This window comes from Ambystoma mexicanum, unplaced genomic scaffold (assembly GCF_040938575.1).
Source record: "Ambystoma mexicanum isolate Mex_15411 unplaced genomic scaffold, UKY_AmexF1_1 Mex_scaf52, whole genome shotgun sequence".
Classification (NCBI taxonomy): Eukaryota; Metazoa; Chordata; class Amphibia; order Caudata; family Ambystomatidae; genus Ambystoma; species Ambystoma mexicanum.
In genome coordinates, this window is record NW_027182469.1 from 1752683 (window position 1) to 1769074 (window position 16392).

Genomic DNA, 16392 nt, shown 5'->3' on the forward strand with positions numbered 1-16392 from the left:
GAAGTCTGGCTTTCCTGAGGCACGGTGCTCAGGGAACTGCACTCAGAGTAGCGACCCATACAAAGGCCACCCTCATCTACCAGTGTGCTTGCCTCTGTCCACTTTTCCTGTCTATAGAACCTGGCCGTTCGTGGCCGTTCGTGGCCAAGTGAGTGAGAAGGACTGCCAGGGCAGCGCAGCTCCCATTCACCCACCGGAGCTGGCGCCATCCTCATGCCACTGCAGTGCTCTGTTAAATCAGCTGCTCTGGGCTGCAATGGTCCAGAGCACTGTAGCGCCAGTGTGCAGCATGTAAGGCATTGGTGGTTCAGTGGTAGAATTCTCGCCTGCCACGCGGGAGGCCCGGGTTCGATTCCCGGCCAATGCATGAGCGTTTTGCACATGTACCTTTCGTTGACTTTGAAGCATCGTGAAAAGGAAGAGACCGAACAAAAAAACAAGCCTTGATTGCCTTGCTTGCCTTATTTCTGCTACTAGCGATCACTCTGCTGATCCCTTTTAGTAGAAGGGGCCGCTGCGCCTTGACTGGAAGCAGGGCAATCTCAGATTATGCAAAACGCTCATAGAGGCCCAGCCCGAGTAGGTGCCAGTCTCACACGTCTGCAAAGGCCTTCAATGAGGCTTTCAGCAGAAGTCAAGAGTTTACGAGTGACCATTCGCATGGAACTGGCAGGTGTGTTAAATCAAGCGCTCTACCGCAGTAATGCTGCTTGTCAAGCATTGGTAGTTCAGTGGTAGAATTCTCGCTTCCCAAGCGGGAGGCCCGGGTTCGATTCCCGGCCAATGCATGGCACTTTTGTAGACGTGTCTCTTGATATTTTAAAAGGCATGGGAAAAGAAAAATGGAAACGGTAGATAAGATGATTGCATTGCTTGTCTGTTTTCTGCGCAAAGAAAGCAATCTGCTGCCCTCTTTTAGCAGAAGATGGAACTGCAGTTTCAACTTAAGGCGGGAAACCTTCTATTATGCAAATAATTCCCAGAAGACCCCAGAAGCCCAGATTGAAAGGGTGTCAGCCTCGTGTGGCTGCAAAGATATCCCCTGAGTCCTGCGGTAGAAGTCTGGCTTTCCTGAGGCACGGTGCTCAGGGAACTGCACTCAGAGTAGCGACCCATACAAAGGCCACCCTCATCTACCAGTGTGCTTGCCTCTGTCCACTTTTCCTGTCTATAGAACCTGGCCGTTCGTGGCCGTTCGTGGCCAAGTGAGTGAGAAGGACTGCCAGGGCAGCGCAGCTCCCATTCACCCACCGGAGCTGGCGCCATCCTCATGTCACTGCAGTGCTCTGTTAAATCAGCTGCTCTGGGCTGCAATGGTCCAGAGCACTGTAGCGCCAGTGTGCAGCATGTAAGGCATTGGTGGTTCAGTGGTAGAATTCTCGCCTGCCACGCGGGAGGCCCGGGTTCGATTCCCGGCCAATGCATGAGCGTTTTGCACATGTACCTTTCGTTGACTTTGAAGCATCGTGAAAAGGAAGAGACCGAACAAAAAAACAAGCCTTGATTGCCTTGCTTGCCTTATTTCTGCTACTAGCGATCACTCTGCTGATCCCTTTTAGTAGAAGGGGCCGCTGCGCCTTGACTGGAAGCAGGGCAATCTCAGATTATGCAAACAGCTCATAGAGGCCCAGCCCGAGTAGGTGCCAGTCTCACACGTCTGCAAAGGCCTTCAATGAGGCTTTCAGCAGAAGTCAAGAGTTTACGAGTGACCATTCGCATGGAACTGGCAGGTGTGTTAAATCAAGTGCTCTACCGCAGTAATGCTGCTTGTCAGGCATTGGTAGTTCAGTGGTAGAATTCTCGCTTCCCAAGCGGGAGGCCCGGGTTCGATTCCTGGCCAATGCATGGCACTTTTGTAGACGTGTCTCTTGATATTTTAAAAGGCATGGGAAAAGAAAAATGGAAACGGTAGATAAGATGATTGCATTGCTTGTCTGTTTTCTGCGCAAAGAAAGCACTCTGCTGCCCTCTTTTAGCAGAAGATGGAACGGCAGTTTCAACTTAAGGCGGGAAACCTATTATGCAAATAATTCCCAGAAGACCCCAGAAGCCCAGATTGAAAGGGTGTCAGCCTCGTGTGGGTGCAAAGATATCCCCTGAGTCCTGCGGTAGAAGTCTGGCTTTCCTGAGGCACGGTGCTCAGGGAACTGCACTCAGAGTAGCGACCCATACAAAGGCCACCCTCATCTACCAGTGTGCTTGCCTCTGTCCACTTTTCCTGTCTATAGAACCTGGCCGTTCGTGGCCGTTCGTGGCCAAGTGAGTGAGAAGGACTGCCAGGGCAGCGCAGCTCCCATTCACCCACCGGAGCTGGCGCCATCCTCATGCCACTGCAGTGCTCTGTTAAATCAGCTGCTCTGGGCTGCAATGGTCCAGAGCACTGTAGCGCCAGTGTGCAGCATGTAAGGCATTGGTGGTTCAGTGGTAGAATTCTCGCCTGCCACGCGGGAGGCCCGGGTTCGATTCCCGGCCAATGCATGAGCGTTTTGCACATGTACCTTTCGTTGACTTTGAAGCATCGTGAAAAGGAAGAGACCGAACAAAAAAACAAGCCTTGATTGCCTTGCTTGCCTTATTTCTGCTACTAGCGATCACTCTGCTGATCCCTTTTAGTAGAAGGGGCCGCTGCGCCTTGACTGGAAGCAGGGCAATCTCAGATTATGCAAAACGCTCATAGAGGCCCAGCCCGAGTAGGTGCCAGTCTCACACGTCTGCAAAGGCCTTCAATGAGGCTTTCAGCAGAAGTCAAGAGTTTACGAGTGACCATTCGCATGGAACTGGCAGGTGTGTTAAATCAAGCGCTCTACCGCAGTAATGCTGCTTGTCAAGCATTGGTAGTTCAGTGGTAGAATTCTCGCTTCCCAAGCGGGAGGCCCGGGTTCGATTCCCGGCCAATGCATGGCACTTTTGTAGACGTGTCTCTTGATATTTTAAAAGGCATGGGAAAAGAAAAATGGAAACGGTAGATAAGATGATTGCATTGCTTGTCTGTTTTCTGCGCAAAGAAAGCAATCTGCTGCCCTCTTTTAGCAGAAGATGGAACTGCAGTTTCAACTTAAGGCGGGAAACCTTCTATTATGCAAATAATTCCCAGAAGACCCCAGAAGCCCAGATTGAAAGGGTGTCAGCCTCGTGTGGCTGCAAAGATATCCCCTGAGTCCTGCGGTAGAAGTCTGGCTTTCCTGAGGCACGGTGCTCAGGGAACTGCACTCAGAGTAGCGACCCATACAAAGGCCACCCTCATCTACCAGTGTGCTTGCCTCTGTCCACTTTTCCTGTCTATAGAACCTGGCCGTTCGTGGCCGTTCGTGGCCAAGGGAGTGAGAAGGACTGCCAGGGCAGCGCAGCTCCCATTCACCCACCGGAGCTGGCGCCATCCTCATGTCACTGCAGTGCTCTGTTAAATCAGCTGCTCTGGGCTGCAATGGTCCAGAGCACTGTAGCGCCAGTGTGCAGCATGTAAGGCATTGGTGGTTCAGTGGTAGAATTCTCGCCTGCCACGCGGGAGGCCCGGGTTCGATTCCCGGCCAATGCATGAGCGTTTTGCACATGTACCTTTCGTTGACTTTGAAGCATCGTGAAAAGGAAGAGACCGAACAAAAAAACAAGCCTTGATTGCCTTGCTTGCCTTATTTCTGCTACTAGCGATCACTCTGCTGATCCCTTTTAGTAGAAGGGGCCGCTGCGCCTTGACTGGAAGCAGGGCAATCTCAGATTATGCAAACAGCTCATAGAGGCCCAGCCCGAGTAGGTGCCAGTCTCACACGTCTGCAAAGGCCTTCAATGAGGCTTTCAGCAGAAGTCAAGAGTTTACGAGTGACCATTCGCATGGAACTGGCAGGTGTGTTAAATCAAGTGCTCTACCGCAGTAATGCTGCTTGTCAGGCATTGGTAGTTCAGTGGTAGAATTCTCGCTTCCCAAGCGGGAGGCCCGGGTTCGATTCCCGGCCAATGCATGGCACTTTTGTAGACGTGTCTCTTGATATTTTAAAAGGCATGGGAAAAGAAAAATGGAAACGGTAGATAAGATGATTGCATTGCTTGTCTGTTTTCTGCGCAAAGAAAGCACTCTGCTGCCCTCTTTTAGCAGAAGATGGAACGGCAGTTTCAACTTAAGGCGGGAAACCTATTATGCAAATAATTCCCAGAAGACCCCAGAAGCCCAGATTGAAAGGGTGTCAGCCTCGTGTGGCTGCAAAGATATCCCCTGAGTCCTGCGGTAGAAGTCTGGCTTTCCTGAGGCACGGTGCTCAGGGAACTGCACTCAGAGTAGCGACCCATACAAAGGCCACCCTCATCTACCAGTGTGCTTGCCTCTGTCCACTTTTCCTGTCTATAGAACCTGGCCGTTCGTGGCCGTTCGTGGCCAAGTGAGTGAGAAGGACTGCCAGGGCAGCGCAGCTCCCATTCACCCACCGGAGCTGGCGCCATCCTCATGTCACTGCAGTGCTCTGTTAAATCAGCTGCTCTGGGCTGCAATGGTCCAGAGCACTGTAGCGCCAGTGTGCAGCATGTAAGGCATTGGTGGTTCAGTGGTAGAATTCTCGCCTGCCACGCGGGAGGCCCGGGTTCGATTCCCGGCCAATGCATGAGCGTTTTGCACATGTACCTTTCGTTGACTTTGAAGCATCGTGAAAAGGAAGAGACCGAACAAAAAAACAAGCCTTGATTGCCTTGCTTGCCTTATTTCTGCTACTAGCGATCACTCTGCTGATCCCTTTTAGTAGAAGGGGCCGCTGCGCCTTGACTGGAAGCAGGGCAATCTCAGATTATGCAAAACGCTCATAGAGGCCCAGCCCGAGTAGGTGCCAGTCTCACACGTCTGCAAAGGCCTTCAATGAGGCTTTCAGCAGAAGTCAAGAGTTTACGAGTGACCATTCGCATGGAACTGGCAGGTGTGTTAAATCAAGCGCTCTACCGCAGTAATGCTGCTTGTCAAGCATTGGTAGTTCAGTGGTAGAATTCTCGCTTCCCAAGCGGGAGGCCTGGGTTCGATTCCCGGCCAATGCATGGCACTTTTGTAGACGTGTCTCTTGATATTTTAAAAGGCATGGGAAAAGAAAAATGGAAACGGTAGATAAGATGATTGCATTGCTTGTCTGTTTTCTGCGCAAAGAAAGCAATCTGCTGCCCTCTTTTAGCAGAAGATGGAACTGCAGTTTCAACTTAAGGCGGGAAACCTTCTATTATGCAAATAATTCCCAGAAGACCCCAGAAGCCCAGATTGAAAGGGTGTCAGCCTCGTGTGGCTGCAAAGATATCCCCTGAGTCCTGCAGTAGAAGTCTGGCTTTCCTGAGGCACGGTGCTCAGGGAACTGCACTCAGAGTAGCGACCCATACAAAGGCCACCCTCATCTACCAGTGTGCTTGCCTCTGTCCACTTTTCCTGTCTATAGAACCTGGCCGTTCGTGGCCGTTCGTGGCCAAGGGAGTGAGAAGGACTGCCAGGGCAGCGCAGCTCCCATTCACCCACCGGAGCTGGCGCCATCCTCATGTCACTGCAGTGCTCTGTTAAATCAGCTGCTCTGGGCTGCAATGGTCCAGAGCACTGTAGCGCCAGTGTGCAGCATGTAAGGCATTGGTGGTTCAGTGGTAGAATTCTCGCCTGCCACGCGGGAGGCCCGGGTTCGATTCCCGGCCAATGCATGAGCGTTTTGCACATGTACCTTTCGTTGACTTTGAAGCATCGTGAAAAGGAAGAGACCGAACAAAAAAACAAGCCTTGATTGCCTTGCTTGCCTTATTTCTGCTACTAGCGATCACTCTGCTGATCCCTTTTAGTAGAAGGGGCCGCTGCGCCTTGACTGGAAGCAGGGCAATCTCAGATTATGCAAACAGCTCATAGAGGCCCAGCCCGAGTAGGTGCCAGTCTCACACGTCTGCAAAGGCCTTCAATGAGGCTTTCAGCAGAAGTCAAGAGTTTACGAGTGACCATTCGCATGGAACTGGCAGGTGTGTTAAATCAAGTGCTCTACCGCAGTAATGCTGCTTGTCAGGCATTGGTAGTTCAGTGGTAGAATTCTCGCTTCCCAAGCGGGAGGCCCGGGTTCGATTCTCGGCCAATGCATGGCACTTTTGTAGACGTGTCTCTTGATATTTTAAAAGGCATGGGAAAAGAAAAATGGAAACGGTAGATAAGATGATTGCATTGCTTGTCTGTTTTCTGCGCAAAGAAAGCACTCTGCTGCCCTCTTTTAGCAGAAGATGGAACGGCAGTTTCAACTTAAGGCGGGAAACCTATTATGCAAATAATTCCCAGAAGACCCCAGAAGCCCAGATTGAAAGGGTGTCAGCCTCGTGTGGCTGCAAAGATATCCCCTGAGTCCTGCGGTAGAAGTCTGGCTTTCCTGAGGCACGGTGCTCAGGGAACTGCACTCAGAGTAGCGACCCATACAAAGGCCACCCTCATCTACCAGTGTGCTTGCCTCTGTCCACTTTTCCTGTCTATAGAACCTGGCCGTTCGTGGCCGTTCGTGGCCAAGTGAGTGAGAAGGACTGCCAGGGCAGCGCAGCTCCCATTCACCCACCGGAGCTGGCGCCATCCTCATGTCACTGCAGTGCTCTGTTAAATCAGCTGCTCTGGGCTGCAATGGTCCAGAGCACTGTAGCGCCAGTGTGCAGCATGTAAGGCATTGGTGGTTCAGTGGTAGAATTCTCGCCTGCCACGCGGGAGGCCCGGGTTCGATTCCCGGCCAATGCATGAGCGTTTTGCACATGTACCTTTCGTTGACTTTGAAGCATCGTGAAAAGGAAGAGACCGAACAAAAAAACAAGCCTTGATTGCCTTGCTTGCCTTATTTCTGCTACTAGCGATCACTCTGCTGATCCCTTTTAGTAGAAGGGGCCGCTGCGCCTTGACTGGAAGCAGGGCAATCTCAGATTATGCAAAACGCTCATAGAGGCCCAGCCCGAGTAGGTGCCAGTCTCACACGTCTGCAAAGGCCTTCAATGAGGCTTTCAGCAGAAGTCAAGAGTTTACGAGTGACCATTCGCATGGAACTGGCAGGTGTGTTAAATCAAGCGCTCTACCGCAGTAATGCTGCTTGTCAAGCATTGGTAGTTCAGTGGTAGAATTCTCGCTTCCCAAGCGGGAGGCCTGGGTTCGATTCCCGGCCAATGCATGGCACTTTTGTAGACGTGTCTCTTGATATTTTAAAAGGCATGGGAAAAGAAAAATGGAAACGGTAGATAAGATGATTGCATTGCTTGTCTGTTTTCTGCGCAAAGAAAGCAATCTGCTGCCCTCTTTTAGCAGAAGATGGAACTGCAGTTTCAACTTAAGGCGGGAAACCTTCTATTATGCAAATAATTCCCAGAAGACCCCAGAAGCCCAGATTGAAAGGGTGTCAGCCTCGTGTGGCTGCAAAGATATCCCCTGAGTCCTGCAGTAGAAGTCTGGCTTTCCTGAGGCACGGTGCTCAGGGAACTGCACTCAGAGTAGCGACCCATACAAAGGCCACCCTCATCTACCAGTGTGCTTGCCTCTGTCCACTTTTCCTGTCTATAGAACCTGGCCGTTCGTGGCCGTTCGTGGCCAAGGGAGTGAGAAGGACTGCCAGGGCAGCGCAGCTCCCATTCACCCACCGGAGCTGGCGCCATCCTCATGTCACTGCAGTGCTCTGTTAAATCAGCTGCTCTGGGCTGCAATGGTCCAGAGCACTGTAGCGCCAGTGTGCAGCATGTAAGGCATTGGTGGTTCAGTGGTAGAATTCTCGCCTGCCACGCGGGAGGCCCGGGTTCGATTCCCGGCCAATGCATGAGCGTTTTGCACATGTACCTTTCGTTGACTTTGAAGCATCGTGAAAAGGAAGAGACCGAACAAAAAAACAAGCCTTGATTGCCTTGCTTGCCTTATTTCTGCTACTAGCGATCACTCTGCTGATCCCTTTTAGTAGAAGGGGCCGCTGCGCCTTGACTGGAAGCAGGGCAATCTCAGATTATGCAAACAGCTCATAGAGGCCCAGCCCGAGTAGGTGCCAGTCTCACACGTCTGCAAAGGCCTTCAATGAGGCTTTCAGCAGAAGTCAAGAGTTTACGAGTGACCATTCGCATGGAACTGGCAGGTGTGTTAAATCAAGCGCTCTACCGCAGTAATGCTGCTTGTCAGGCATTGGTAGTTCAGTGGTAGAATTCTCGCTTCCCAAGCGGGAGGCCCGGGTTCGATTCCCGGCCAATGCATGGCACTTTTGTAGACGTGTCTCTTGATATTTTAAAAGGCATGGGAAAAGAAAAATGGAAACGGTAGATAAGATGATTGCATTGCTTGTCTGTTTTCTGCGCAAAGAAAGCACTCTGCTGCCCTCTTTTAGCAGAAGATGGAACGGCAGTTTCAACTTAAGGCGGGAAACCTATTATGCAAATAATTCCCAGAAGACCCCAGAAGCCCAGATTGAAAGGGTGTCAGCCTCGTGTGGCTGCAAAGATATCCCCTGAGTCCTGCGGTAGAAGTCTGGCTTTCCTGAGGCACGGTGCTCAGGGAACTGCACTCAGAGTAGCGACCCATACAAAGGCCACCCTCATCTACCAGTGTGCTTGCCTCTGTCCACTTTTCCTGTCTATAGAACCTGGCCGTTCGTGGCCGTTCGTGGCCAAGTGAGTGAGAAGGACTGCCAGGGCAGCGCAGCTCCCATTCACCCACCGGAGCTGGCGCCATCCTCATGTCACTGCAGTGCTCTGTTAAATCAGCTGCTCTGGGCTGCAATGGTCCAGAGCACTGTAGCGCCAGTGTGCAGCATGTAAGGCATTGGTGGTTCAGTGGTAGAATTCTCGCCTGCCACGCGGGAGGCCCGGGTTCGATTCCCGGCCAATGCATGAGCGTTTTGCACATGTACCTTTCGTTGACTTTGAAGCATCGTGAAAAGGAAGAGACCGAACAAAAAAACAAGCCTTGATTGCCTTGCTTGCCTTATTTCTGCTACTAGCGATCACTCTGCTGATCCCTTTTAGTAGAAGGGGCCGCTGCGCCTTGACTGGAAGCAGGGCAATCTCAGATTATGCAAAACGCTCATAGAGGCCCAGCCCGAGTAGGTGCCAGTCTCACACGTCTGCAAAGGCCTTCAATGAGGCTTTCAGCAGAAGTCAAGAGTTTACGAGTGACCATTCGCATGGAACTGGCAGGTGTGTTAAATCAAGCGCTCTACCGCAGTAATGCTGCTTGTCAAGCATTGGTAGTTCAGTGGTAGAATTCTCGCTTCCCAAGCGGGAGGCCTGGGTTCGATTCCCGGCCAATGCATGGCACTTTTGTAGACGTGTCTCTTGATATTTTAAAAGGCATGGGAAAAGAAAAATGGAAACGGTAGATAAGATGATTGCATTGCTTGTCTGTTTTCTGCGCAAAGAAAGCAATCTGCTGCCCTCTTTTAGCAGAAGATGGAACTGCAGTTTCAACTTAAGGCGGGAAACCTTCTATTATGCAAATAATTCCCAGAAGACCCCAGAAGCCCAGATTGAAAGGGTGTCAGCCTCGTGTGGCTGCAAAGATATCCCCTGAGTCCTGCAGTAGAAGTCTGGCTTTCCTGAGGCACGGTGCTCAGGGAACTGCACTCAGAGTAGCGACCCATACAAAGGCCACCCTCATCTACCAGTGTGCTTGCCTCTGTCCACTTTTCCTGTCTATAGAACCTGGCCGTTCGTGGCCGTTCGTGGCCAAGGGAGTGAGAAGGACTGCCAGGGCAGCGCAGCTCCCATTCACCCACCGGAGCTGGCGCCATCCTCATGTCACTGCAGTGCTCTGTTAAATCAGCTGCTCTGGGCTGCAATGGTCCAGAGCACTGTAGCGCCAGTGTGCAGCATGTAAGGCATTGGTGGTTCAGTGGTAGAATTCTCGCCTGCCACGCGGGAGGCCCGGGTTCGATTCCCGGCCAATGCATGAGCGTTTTGCACATGTACCTTTCGTTGACTTTGAAGCATCGTGAAAAGGAAGAGACCGAACAAAAAAACAAGCCTTGATTGCCTTGCTTGCCTTATTTCTGCTACTAGCGATCACTCTGCTGATCCCTTTTAGTAGAAGGGGCCGCTGCGCCTTGACTGGAAGCAGGGCAATCTCAGATTATGCAAAACGCTCATAGAGGCCCAGCCCGAGTAGGTGCCAGTCTCACACGTCTGCAAAGGCCTTCAATGAGGCTTTCAGCAGAAGTCAAGAGTTTACGAGTGACCATTCGCATGGAACTGGCAGGTGTGTTAAATCAAGCGCTCTACCGCAGTAATGCTGCTTGTCAAGCATTGGTAGTTCAGTGGTAGAATTCTCGCTTCCCAAGCGGGAGGCCCGGGTTCGATTCCCGGCCAATGCATGGCACTTTTGTAGACGTGTCTCTTGATATTTTAAAAGGCATGGGAAAAGAAAAATGGAAACGGTAGATAAGATGATTGCATTGCTTGTCTGTTTTCTGCGCAAAGAAAGCACTCTGCTGCCCTCTTTTAGCAGAAGATGGAACGGCAGTTTCAACTTAAGGCGGGAAACCTATTATGCAAATAATTCCCAGAAGACCCCAGAAGCCCAGATTGAAAGGGTGTCAGCCTCGTGTGGCTGCAAAGATATCCCCTGAGTCCTGCGGTAGAAGTCTGGCTTTCCTGAGGCACGGTGCTCAGGGAACTGCACTCAGAGTAGCGACCCATACAAAGGCCACCCTCATCTACCAGTGTGCTTGCCTCTGTCCACTTTTCCTGTCTATAGAACCTGGCCGTTCGTGGCCGTTCGTGGCCAAGTGAGTGAGAAGGACTGCCAGGGCAGCGCAGCTCCCATTCACCCACCGGAGCTGGCGCCATCCTCATGTCACTGCAGTGCTCTGTTAAATCAGCTGCTCTGGGCTGCAATGGTCCAGAGCACTGTAGCGCCAGTGTGCAGCATGTAAGGCATTGGTGGTTCAGTGGTAGAATTCTCGCCTGCCACGCGGGAGGCCCGGGTTCGATTCCCGGCCAATGCATGAGCGTTTTGCACATGTACCTTTCGTTGACTTTGAAGCATCGTGAAAAGGAAGAGACCGAACAAAAAAACAAGCCTTGATTGCCTTGCTTGCCTTATTTCTGCTACTAGCGATCACTCTGCTGATCCCTTTTAGTAGAAGGGGCCGCTGCGCCTTGACTGGAAGCAGGGCAATCTCAGATTATGCAAAACGCTCATAGAGGCCCAGCCCGAGTAGGTGCCAGTCTCACACGTCTGCAAAGGCCTTCAATGAGGCTTTCAGCAGAAGTCAAGAGTTTACGAGTGACCATTCGCATGGAACTGGCAGGTGTGTTAAATCAAGCGCTCTACCGCAGTAATGCTGCTTGTCAAGCATTGGTAGTTCAGTGGTAGAATTCTCGCTTCCCAAGCGGGAGGCCTGGGTTCGATTCCCGGCCAATGCATGGCACTTTTGTAGACGTGTCTCTTGATATTTTAAAAGGCATGGGAAAAGAAAAATGGAAACGGTAGATAAGATGATTGCATTGCTTGTCTGTTTTCTGCGCAAAGAAAGCAATCTGCTGCCCTCTTTTAGCAGAAGATGGAACTGCAGTTTCAACTTAAGGCGGGAAACCTTCTATTATGCAAATAATTCCCAGAAGACCCCAGAAGCCCAGATTGAAAGGGTGTCAGCCTCGTGTGGCTGCAAAGATATCCCCTGAGTCCTGCAGTAGAAGTCTGGCTTTCCTGAGGCACGGTGCTCAGGGAACTGCACTCAGAGTAGCGACCCATACAAAGGCCACCCTCATCTACCAGTGTGCTTGCCTCTGTCCACTTTTCCTGTCTATAGAACCTGGCCGTTCGTGGCCGTTCGTGGCCAAGGGAGTGAGAAGGACTGCCAGGGCAGCGCAGCTCCCATTCACCCACCGGAGCTGGCGCCATCCTCATGTCACTGCAGTGCTCTGTTAAATCAGCTGCTCTGGGCTGCAATGGTCCAGAGCACTGTAGCGCCAGTGTGCAGCATGTAAGGCATTGGTGGTTCAGTGGTAGAATTCTCGCCTGCCACGCGGGAGGCCCGGGTTCGATTCCCGGCCAATGCATGAGCGTTTTGCACATGTACCTTTCGTTGACTTTGAAGCATCGTGAAAAGGAAGAGACCGAACAAAAAAACAAGCCTTGATTGCCTTGCTTGCCTTATTTCTGCTACTAGCGATCACTCTGCTGATCCCTTTTAGTAGAAGGGGCCGCTGCGCCTTGACTGGAAGCAGGGCAATCTCAGATTATGCAAAACGCTCATAGAGGCCCAGCCCGAGTAGGTGCCAGTCTCACACGTCTGCAAAGGCCTTCAATGAGGCTTTCAGCAGAAGTCAAGAGTTTACGAGTGACCATTCGCATGGAACTGGCAGGTGTGTTAAATCAAGCGCTCTACCGCAGTAATGCTGCTTGTCAGGCATTGGTAGTTCAGTGGTAGAATTCTCGCTTCCCAAGCGGGAGGCCCGGGTTCGATTCCCGGCCAATGCATGGCACTTTTGTAGACGTGTCTCTTGATATTTTAAAAGGCATGGGAAAAGAAAAATGGAAACGGTAGATAAGATGATTGCATTGCTTGTCTGTTTTCTGCGCAAAGAAAGCACTCTGCTGCCCTCTTTTAGCAGAAGATGGAACGGCAGTTTCAACTTAAGGCGGGAAACCTATTATGCAAATAATTCCCAGAAGACCCCAGAAGCCCAGATTGAAAGGGTGTCAGCCTCGTGTGGCTGCAAAGATATCCCCTGAGTCCTGCGGTAGAAGTCTGGCTTTCCTGAGGCACGGTGCTCAGGGAACTGCACTCAGAGTAGCGACCCATACAAAGGCCACCCTCATCTACCAGTGTGCTTGCCTCTGTCCACTTTTCCTGTCTATAGAACCTGGCCGTTCGTGGCCGTTCGTGGCCAAGTGAGTGAGAAGGACTGCCAGGGCAGCGCAGCTCCCATTCACCCACCGGAGCTGGCGCCATCCTCATGTCACTGCAGTGCTCTGTTAAATCAGCTGCTCTGGGCTGCAATGGTCCAGAGCACTGTAGCGCCAGTGTGCAGCATGTAAGGCATTGGTGGTTCAGTGGTAGAATTCTCGCCTGCCACGCGGGAGGCCCGGGTTCGATTCCCGGCCAATGCATGAGCGTTTTGCACATGTACCTTTCGTTGACTTTGAAGCATCGTGAAAAGGAAGAGACCGAACAAAAAAACAAGCCTTGATTGCCTTGCTTGCCTTATTTCTGCTACTAGCGATCACTCTGCTGATCCCTTTTAGTAGAAGGGGCCGCTGCGCCTTGACTGGAAGCAGGGCAATCTCAGATTATGCAAAACGCTCATAGAGGCCCAGCCCGAGTAGGTGCCAGTCTCACACGTCTGCAAAGGCCTTCAATGAGGCTTTCAGCAGAAGTCAAGAGTTTACGAGTGACCATTCGCATGGAACTGGCAGGTGTGTTAAATCAAGCGCTCTACCGCAGTAATGCTGCTTGTCAAGCATTGGTAGTTCAGTGGTAGAATTCTCGCTTCCCAAGCGGGAGGCCTGGGTTCGATTCCCGGCCAATGCATGGCACTTTTGTAGACGTGTCTCTTGATATTTTAAAAGGCATGGGAAAAGAAAAATGGAAACGGTAGATAAGATGATTGCATTGCTTGTCTGTTTTCTGCGCAAAGAAAGCAATCTGCTGCCCTCTTTTAGCAGAAGATGGAACTGCAGTTTCAACTTAAGGCGGGAAACCTTCTATTATGCAAATAATTCCCAGAAGACCCCAGAAGCCCAGATTGAAAGGGTGTCAGCCTCGTGTGGCTGCAAAGATATCCCCTGAGTCCTGCAGTAGAAGTCTGGCTTTCCTGAGGCACGGTGCTCAGGGAACTGCACTCAGAGTAGCGACCCATACAAAGGCCACCCTCATCTACCAGTGTGCTTGCCTCTGTCCACTTTTCCTGTCTATAGAACCTGGCCGTTCGTGGCCGTTCGTGGCCAAGGGAGTGAGAAGGACTGCCAGGGCAGCGCAGCTCCCATTCACCCACCGGAGCTGGCGCCATCCTCATGTCACTGCAGTGCTCTGTTAAATCAGCTGCTCTGGGCTGCAATGGTCCAGAGCACTGTAGCGCCAGTGTGCAGCATGTAAGGCATTGGTGGTTCAGTGGTAGAATTCTCGCCTGCCACGCGGGAGGCCCGGGTTCGATTCCCGGCCAATGCATGAGCGTTTTGCACATGTACCTTTCGTTGACTTTGAAGCATCGTGAAAAGGAAGAGACCGAACAAAAAAACAAGCCTTGATTGCCTTGCTTGCCTTATTTCTGCTACTAGCGATCACTCTGCTGATCCCTTTTAGTAGAAGGGGCCGCTGCGCCTTGACTGGAAGCAGGGCAATCTCAGATTATGCAAACAGCTCATAGAGGCCCAGCCCGAGTAGGTGCCAGTCTCACACGTCTGCAAAGGCCTTCAATGAGGCTTTCAGCAGAAGTCAAGAGTTTACGAGTGACCATTCGCATGGAACTGGCAGGTGTGTTAAATCAAGTGCTCTACCGCAGTAATGCTGCTTGTCAGGCATTGGTAGTTCAGTGGTAGAATTCTCGCTTCCCAAGCGGGAGGCCCGGGTTCGATTCCCGGCCAATGCATGGCACTTTTGTAGACGTGTCTCTTGATATTTTAAAAGGCATGGGAAAAGAAAAATGGAAACGGTAGATAAGATGATTGCATTGCTTGTCTGTTTTCTGCGCAAAGAAAGCACTCTGCTGCCCTCTTTTAGCAGAAGATGGAACGGCAGTTTCAACTTAAGGCGGGAAACCTATTATGCAAATAATTCCCAGAAGACCCCAGAAGCCCAGATTGAAAGGGTGTCAGCCTCGTGTGGCTGCAAAGATATCCCCTGAGTCCTGCGGTAGAAGTCTGGCTTTCCTGAGGCACGGTGCTCAGGGAACTGCACTCAGAGTAGCGACCCATACAAAGGCCACCCTCATCTACCAGTGTGCTTGCCTCTGTCCACTTTTCCTGTCTATAGAACCTGGCCGTTCGTGGCCGTTCGTGGCCAAGTGAGTGAGAAGGACTGCCAGGGCAGCGCAGCTCCCATTCACCCACCGGAGCTGGCGCCATCCTCATGCCACTGCAGTGCTCTGTTAAATCAGCTGCTCTGGGCTGCAATGGTCCAGAGCACTGTAGCGCCAGTGTGCAGCATGTAAGGCATTGGTGGTTCAGTGGTAGAATTCTCGCCTGCCACGCGGGAGGCCCGGGTTCGATTCCCGGCCAATGCATGAGCGTTTTGCACATGTACCTTTCGTTGACTTTGAAGCATCGTGAAAAGGAAGAGACCGAACAAAAAAACAAGCCTTGATTGCCTTGCTTGCCTTATTTCTGCTACTAGCGATCACTCTGCTGATCCCTTTTAGTAGAAGGGGCCGCTGCGCCTTGACTGGAAGCAGGGCAATCTCAGATTATGCAAAACGCTCATAGAGGCCCAGCCCGAGTAGGTGCCAGTCTCACACGTCTGCAAAGGCCTTCAATGAGGCTTTCAGCAGAAGTCAAGAGTTTACGAGTGACCATTCGCATGGAACTGGCAGGTGTGTTAAATCAAGCGCTCTACCGCAGTAATGCTGCTTGTCAAGCATTGGTAGTTCAGTGGTAGAATTCTCGCTTCCCAAGCGGGAGGCCCGGGTTCGATTCCCGGCCAATGCATGGCACTTTTGTAGACGTGTCTCTTGATATTTTAAAAGGCATGGGAAAAGAAAAATGGAAACGGTAGATAAGATGATTGCATTGCTTGTCTGTTTTCTGCGCAAAGAAAGCAATCTGCTGCCCTCTTTTAGCAGAAGATGGAACTGCAGTTTCAACTTAAGGCGGGAAACCTTCTATTATGCAAATAATTCCCAGAAGACCCCAGAAGCCCAGATTGAAAGGGTGTCAGCCTCGTGTGGCTGCAAAGATATCCCCTGAGTCCTGCGGTAGAAGTCTGGCTTTCCTGAGGCACGGTGCTCAGGGAACTGCACTCAGAGTAGCGACCCATACAAAGGCCACCCTCATCTACCAGTGTGCTTGCCTCTGTCCACTTTTCCTGTCTATAGAACCTGGCCGTTCGTGGCCGTTCGTGGCCAAGTGAGTGAGAAGGACTGCCAGGGCAGCGCAGCTCCCATTCACCCACCGGAGCTGGCGCCATCCTCATGTCACTGCAGTGCTCTGTTAAATCAGCTGCTCTGGGCTGCAATGGTCCAGAGCACTGTAGCGCCAGTGTGCAGCATGTAAGGCATTGGTGGTTCAGTGGTAGAATTCTCGCCTGCCACGCGGGAGGCCCGGGTTCGATTCCCGGCCAATGCATGAGCGTTTTGCACATGTACCTTTCGTTGACTTTGAAGCATCGTGAAAAGGAAGAGACCGAACAAAAAAACAAGCCTTGATTGCCTTGCTTGCCTTATTTCTGCTACTAGCGATCACTCTGCTGATCCCTTTTAGTAGAAGGGGCCGCTGCGCCTTGACTGGAAGCAGGGCAATCTCAGATTATGCAAACA

General features: G+C 51.6%; 31 non-coding genes across 31 annotated transcripts; all 31 read left to right on the plus strand.

The window, feature by feature from the left end:
• Positions 1–296: 296 nt before the first annotated feature.
• TRNAG-GCC (transfer RNA glycine (anticodon GCC)) lies at positions 297–367 on the plus strand. Its single transcript has one exon. It is a non-coding gene; the product is annotated as a tRNA-Gly (tRNA).
• A 350-nt stretch (positions 368–717) lies between these two features.
• TRNAG-CCC (transfer RNA glycine (anticodon CCC)) lies at positions 718–788 on the plus strand. Its single transcript has one exon. It is a non-coding gene; the product is annotated as a tRNA-Gly (tRNA).
• Positions 789–1353: 565 nt separating this feature from the next.
• On the plus strand, positions 1354–1424 carry TRNAG-GCC (transfer RNA glycine (anticodon GCC)). Its single transcript has one exon. It is a non-coding gene; the product is annotated as a tRNA-Gly (tRNA).
• Positions 1425–1774: 350 nt separating this feature from the next.
• Positions 1775–1845, plus strand: TRNAG-CCC (transfer RNA glycine (anticodon CCC)). The gene has a single exon. It is a non-coding gene; the product is annotated as a tRNA-Gly (tRNA).
• A 562-nt stretch (positions 1846–2407) lies between these two features.
• On the plus strand, positions 2408–2478 carry TRNAG-GCC (transfer RNA glycine (anticodon GCC)). The gene has a single exon. It is a non-coding gene; the product is annotated as a tRNA-Gly (tRNA).
• Positions 2479–2828: 350 nt separating this feature from the next.
• Positions 2829–2899, plus strand: TRNAG-CCC (transfer RNA glycine (anticodon CCC)). Its single transcript has one exon. It is a non-coding gene; the product is annotated as a tRNA-Gly (tRNA).
• Positions 2900–3464: 565 nt separating this feature from the next.
• On the plus strand, positions 3465–3535 carry TRNAG-GCC (transfer RNA glycine (anticodon GCC)). The gene has a single exon. It is a non-coding gene; the product is annotated as a tRNA-Gly (tRNA).
• A 350-nt stretch (positions 3536–3885) lies between these two features.
• Positions 3886–3956, plus strand: TRNAG-CCC (transfer RNA glycine (anticodon CCC)). The gene has a single exon. It is a non-coding gene; the product is annotated as a tRNA-Gly (tRNA).
• A 562-nt stretch (positions 3957–4518) lies between these two features.
• On the plus strand, positions 4519–4589 carry TRNAG-GCC (transfer RNA glycine (anticodon GCC)). The gene has a single exon. It is a non-coding gene; the product is annotated as a tRNA-Gly (tRNA).
• Positions 4590–4939: 350 nt separating this feature from the next.
• Positions 4940–5010, plus strand: TRNAG-CCC (transfer RNA glycine (anticodon CCC)). Its single transcript has one exon. It is a non-coding gene; the product is annotated as a tRNA-Gly (tRNA).
• Positions 5011–5575: 565 nt separating this feature from the next.
• Positions 5576–5646, plus strand: TRNAG-GCC (transfer RNA glycine (anticodon GCC)). The gene has a single exon. It is a non-coding gene; the product is annotated as a tRNA-Gly (tRNA).
• A 350-nt stretch (positions 5647–5996) lies between these two features.
• TRNAG-CCC (transfer RNA glycine (anticodon CCC)) lies at positions 5997–6067 on the plus strand. Its single transcript has one exon. It is a non-coding gene; the product is annotated as a tRNA-Gly (tRNA).
• A 562-nt stretch (positions 6068–6629) lies between these two features.
• Positions 6630–6700, plus strand: TRNAG-GCC (transfer RNA glycine (anticodon GCC)). The gene has a single exon. It is a non-coding gene; the product is annotated as a tRNA-Gly (tRNA).
• Positions 6701–7050: 350 nt separating this feature from the next.
• Positions 7051–7121, plus strand: TRNAG-CCC (transfer RNA glycine (anticodon CCC)). The gene has a single exon. It is a non-coding gene; the product is annotated as a tRNA-Gly (tRNA).
• Positions 7122–7686: 565 nt separating this feature from the next.
• On the plus strand, positions 7687–7757 carry TRNAG-GCC (transfer RNA glycine (anticodon GCC)). Its single transcript has one exon. It is a non-coding gene; the product is annotated as a tRNA-Gly (tRNA).
• Positions 7758–8107: 350 nt separating this feature from the next.
• Positions 8108–8178, plus strand: TRNAG-CCC (transfer RNA glycine (anticodon CCC)). Its single transcript has one exon. It is a non-coding gene; the product is annotated as a tRNA-Gly (tRNA).
• Positions 8179–8740: 562 nt separating this feature from the next.
• Positions 8741–8811, plus strand: TRNAG-GCC (transfer RNA glycine (anticodon GCC)). Its single transcript has one exon. It is a non-coding gene; the product is annotated as a tRNA-Gly (tRNA).
• Positions 8812–9161: 350 nt separating this feature from the next.
• Positions 9162–9232, plus strand: TRNAG-CCC (transfer RNA glycine (anticodon CCC)). Its single transcript has one exon. It is a non-coding gene; the product is annotated as a tRNA-Gly (tRNA).
• Positions 9233–9797: 565 nt separating this feature from the next.
• On the plus strand, positions 9798–9868 carry TRNAG-GCC (transfer RNA glycine (anticodon GCC)). Its single transcript has one exon. It is a non-coding gene; the product is annotated as a tRNA-Gly (tRNA).
• Positions 9869–10218: 350 nt separating this feature from the next.
• TRNAG-CCC (transfer RNA glycine (anticodon CCC)) lies at positions 10219–10289 on the plus strand. Its single transcript has one exon. It is a non-coding gene; the product is annotated as a tRNA-Gly (tRNA).
• A 562-nt stretch (positions 10290–10851) lies between these two features.
• On the plus strand, positions 10852–10922 carry TRNAG-GCC (transfer RNA glycine (anticodon GCC)). Its single transcript has one exon. It is a non-coding gene; the product is annotated as a tRNA-Gly (tRNA).
• A 350-nt stretch (positions 10923–11272) lies between these two features.
• TRNAG-CCC (transfer RNA glycine (anticodon CCC)) lies at positions 11273–11343 on the plus strand. The gene has a single exon. It is a non-coding gene; the product is annotated as a tRNA-Gly (tRNA).
• Positions 11344–11908: 565 nt separating this feature from the next.
• TRNAG-GCC (transfer RNA glycine (anticodon GCC)) lies at positions 11909–11979 on the plus strand. Its single transcript has one exon. It is a non-coding gene; the product is annotated as a tRNA-Gly (tRNA).
• Positions 11980–12329: 350 nt separating this feature from the next.
• Positions 12330–12400, plus strand: TRNAG-CCC (transfer RNA glycine (anticodon CCC)). The gene has a single exon. It is a non-coding gene; the product is annotated as a tRNA-Gly (tRNA).
• Positions 12401–12962: 562 nt separating this feature from the next.
• On the plus strand, positions 12963–13033 carry TRNAG-GCC (transfer RNA glycine (anticodon GCC)). Its single transcript has one exon. It is a non-coding gene; the product is annotated as a tRNA-Gly (tRNA).
• A 350-nt stretch (positions 13034–13383) lies between these two features.
• On the plus strand, positions 13384–13454 carry TRNAG-CCC (transfer RNA glycine (anticodon CCC)). The gene has a single exon. It is a non-coding gene; the product is annotated as a tRNA-Gly (tRNA).
• Positions 13455–14019: 565 nt separating this feature from the next.
• On the plus strand, positions 14020–14090 carry TRNAG-GCC (transfer RNA glycine (anticodon GCC)). Its single transcript has one exon. It is a non-coding gene; the product is annotated as a tRNA-Gly (tRNA).
• Positions 14091–14440: 350 nt separating this feature from the next.
• TRNAG-CCC (transfer RNA glycine (anticodon CCC)) lies at positions 14441–14511 on the plus strand. Its single transcript has one exon. It is a non-coding gene; the product is annotated as a tRNA-Gly (tRNA).
• Positions 14512–15073: 562 nt separating this feature from the next.
• TRNAG-GCC (transfer RNA glycine (anticodon GCC)) lies at positions 15074–15144 on the plus strand. Its single transcript has one exon. It is a non-coding gene; the product is annotated as a tRNA-Gly (tRNA).
• Positions 15145–15494: 350 nt separating this feature from the next.
• TRNAG-CCC (transfer RNA glycine (anticodon CCC)) lies at positions 15495–15565 on the plus strand. The gene has a single exon. It is a non-coding gene; the product is annotated as a tRNA-Gly (tRNA).
• A 565-nt stretch (positions 15566–16130) lies between these two features.
• TRNAG-GCC (transfer RNA glycine (anticodon GCC)) lies at positions 16131–16201 on the plus strand. The gene has a single exon. It is a non-coding gene; the product is annotated as a tRNA-Gly (tRNA).
• Positions 16202–16392: the final 191 nt, after the last annotated feature.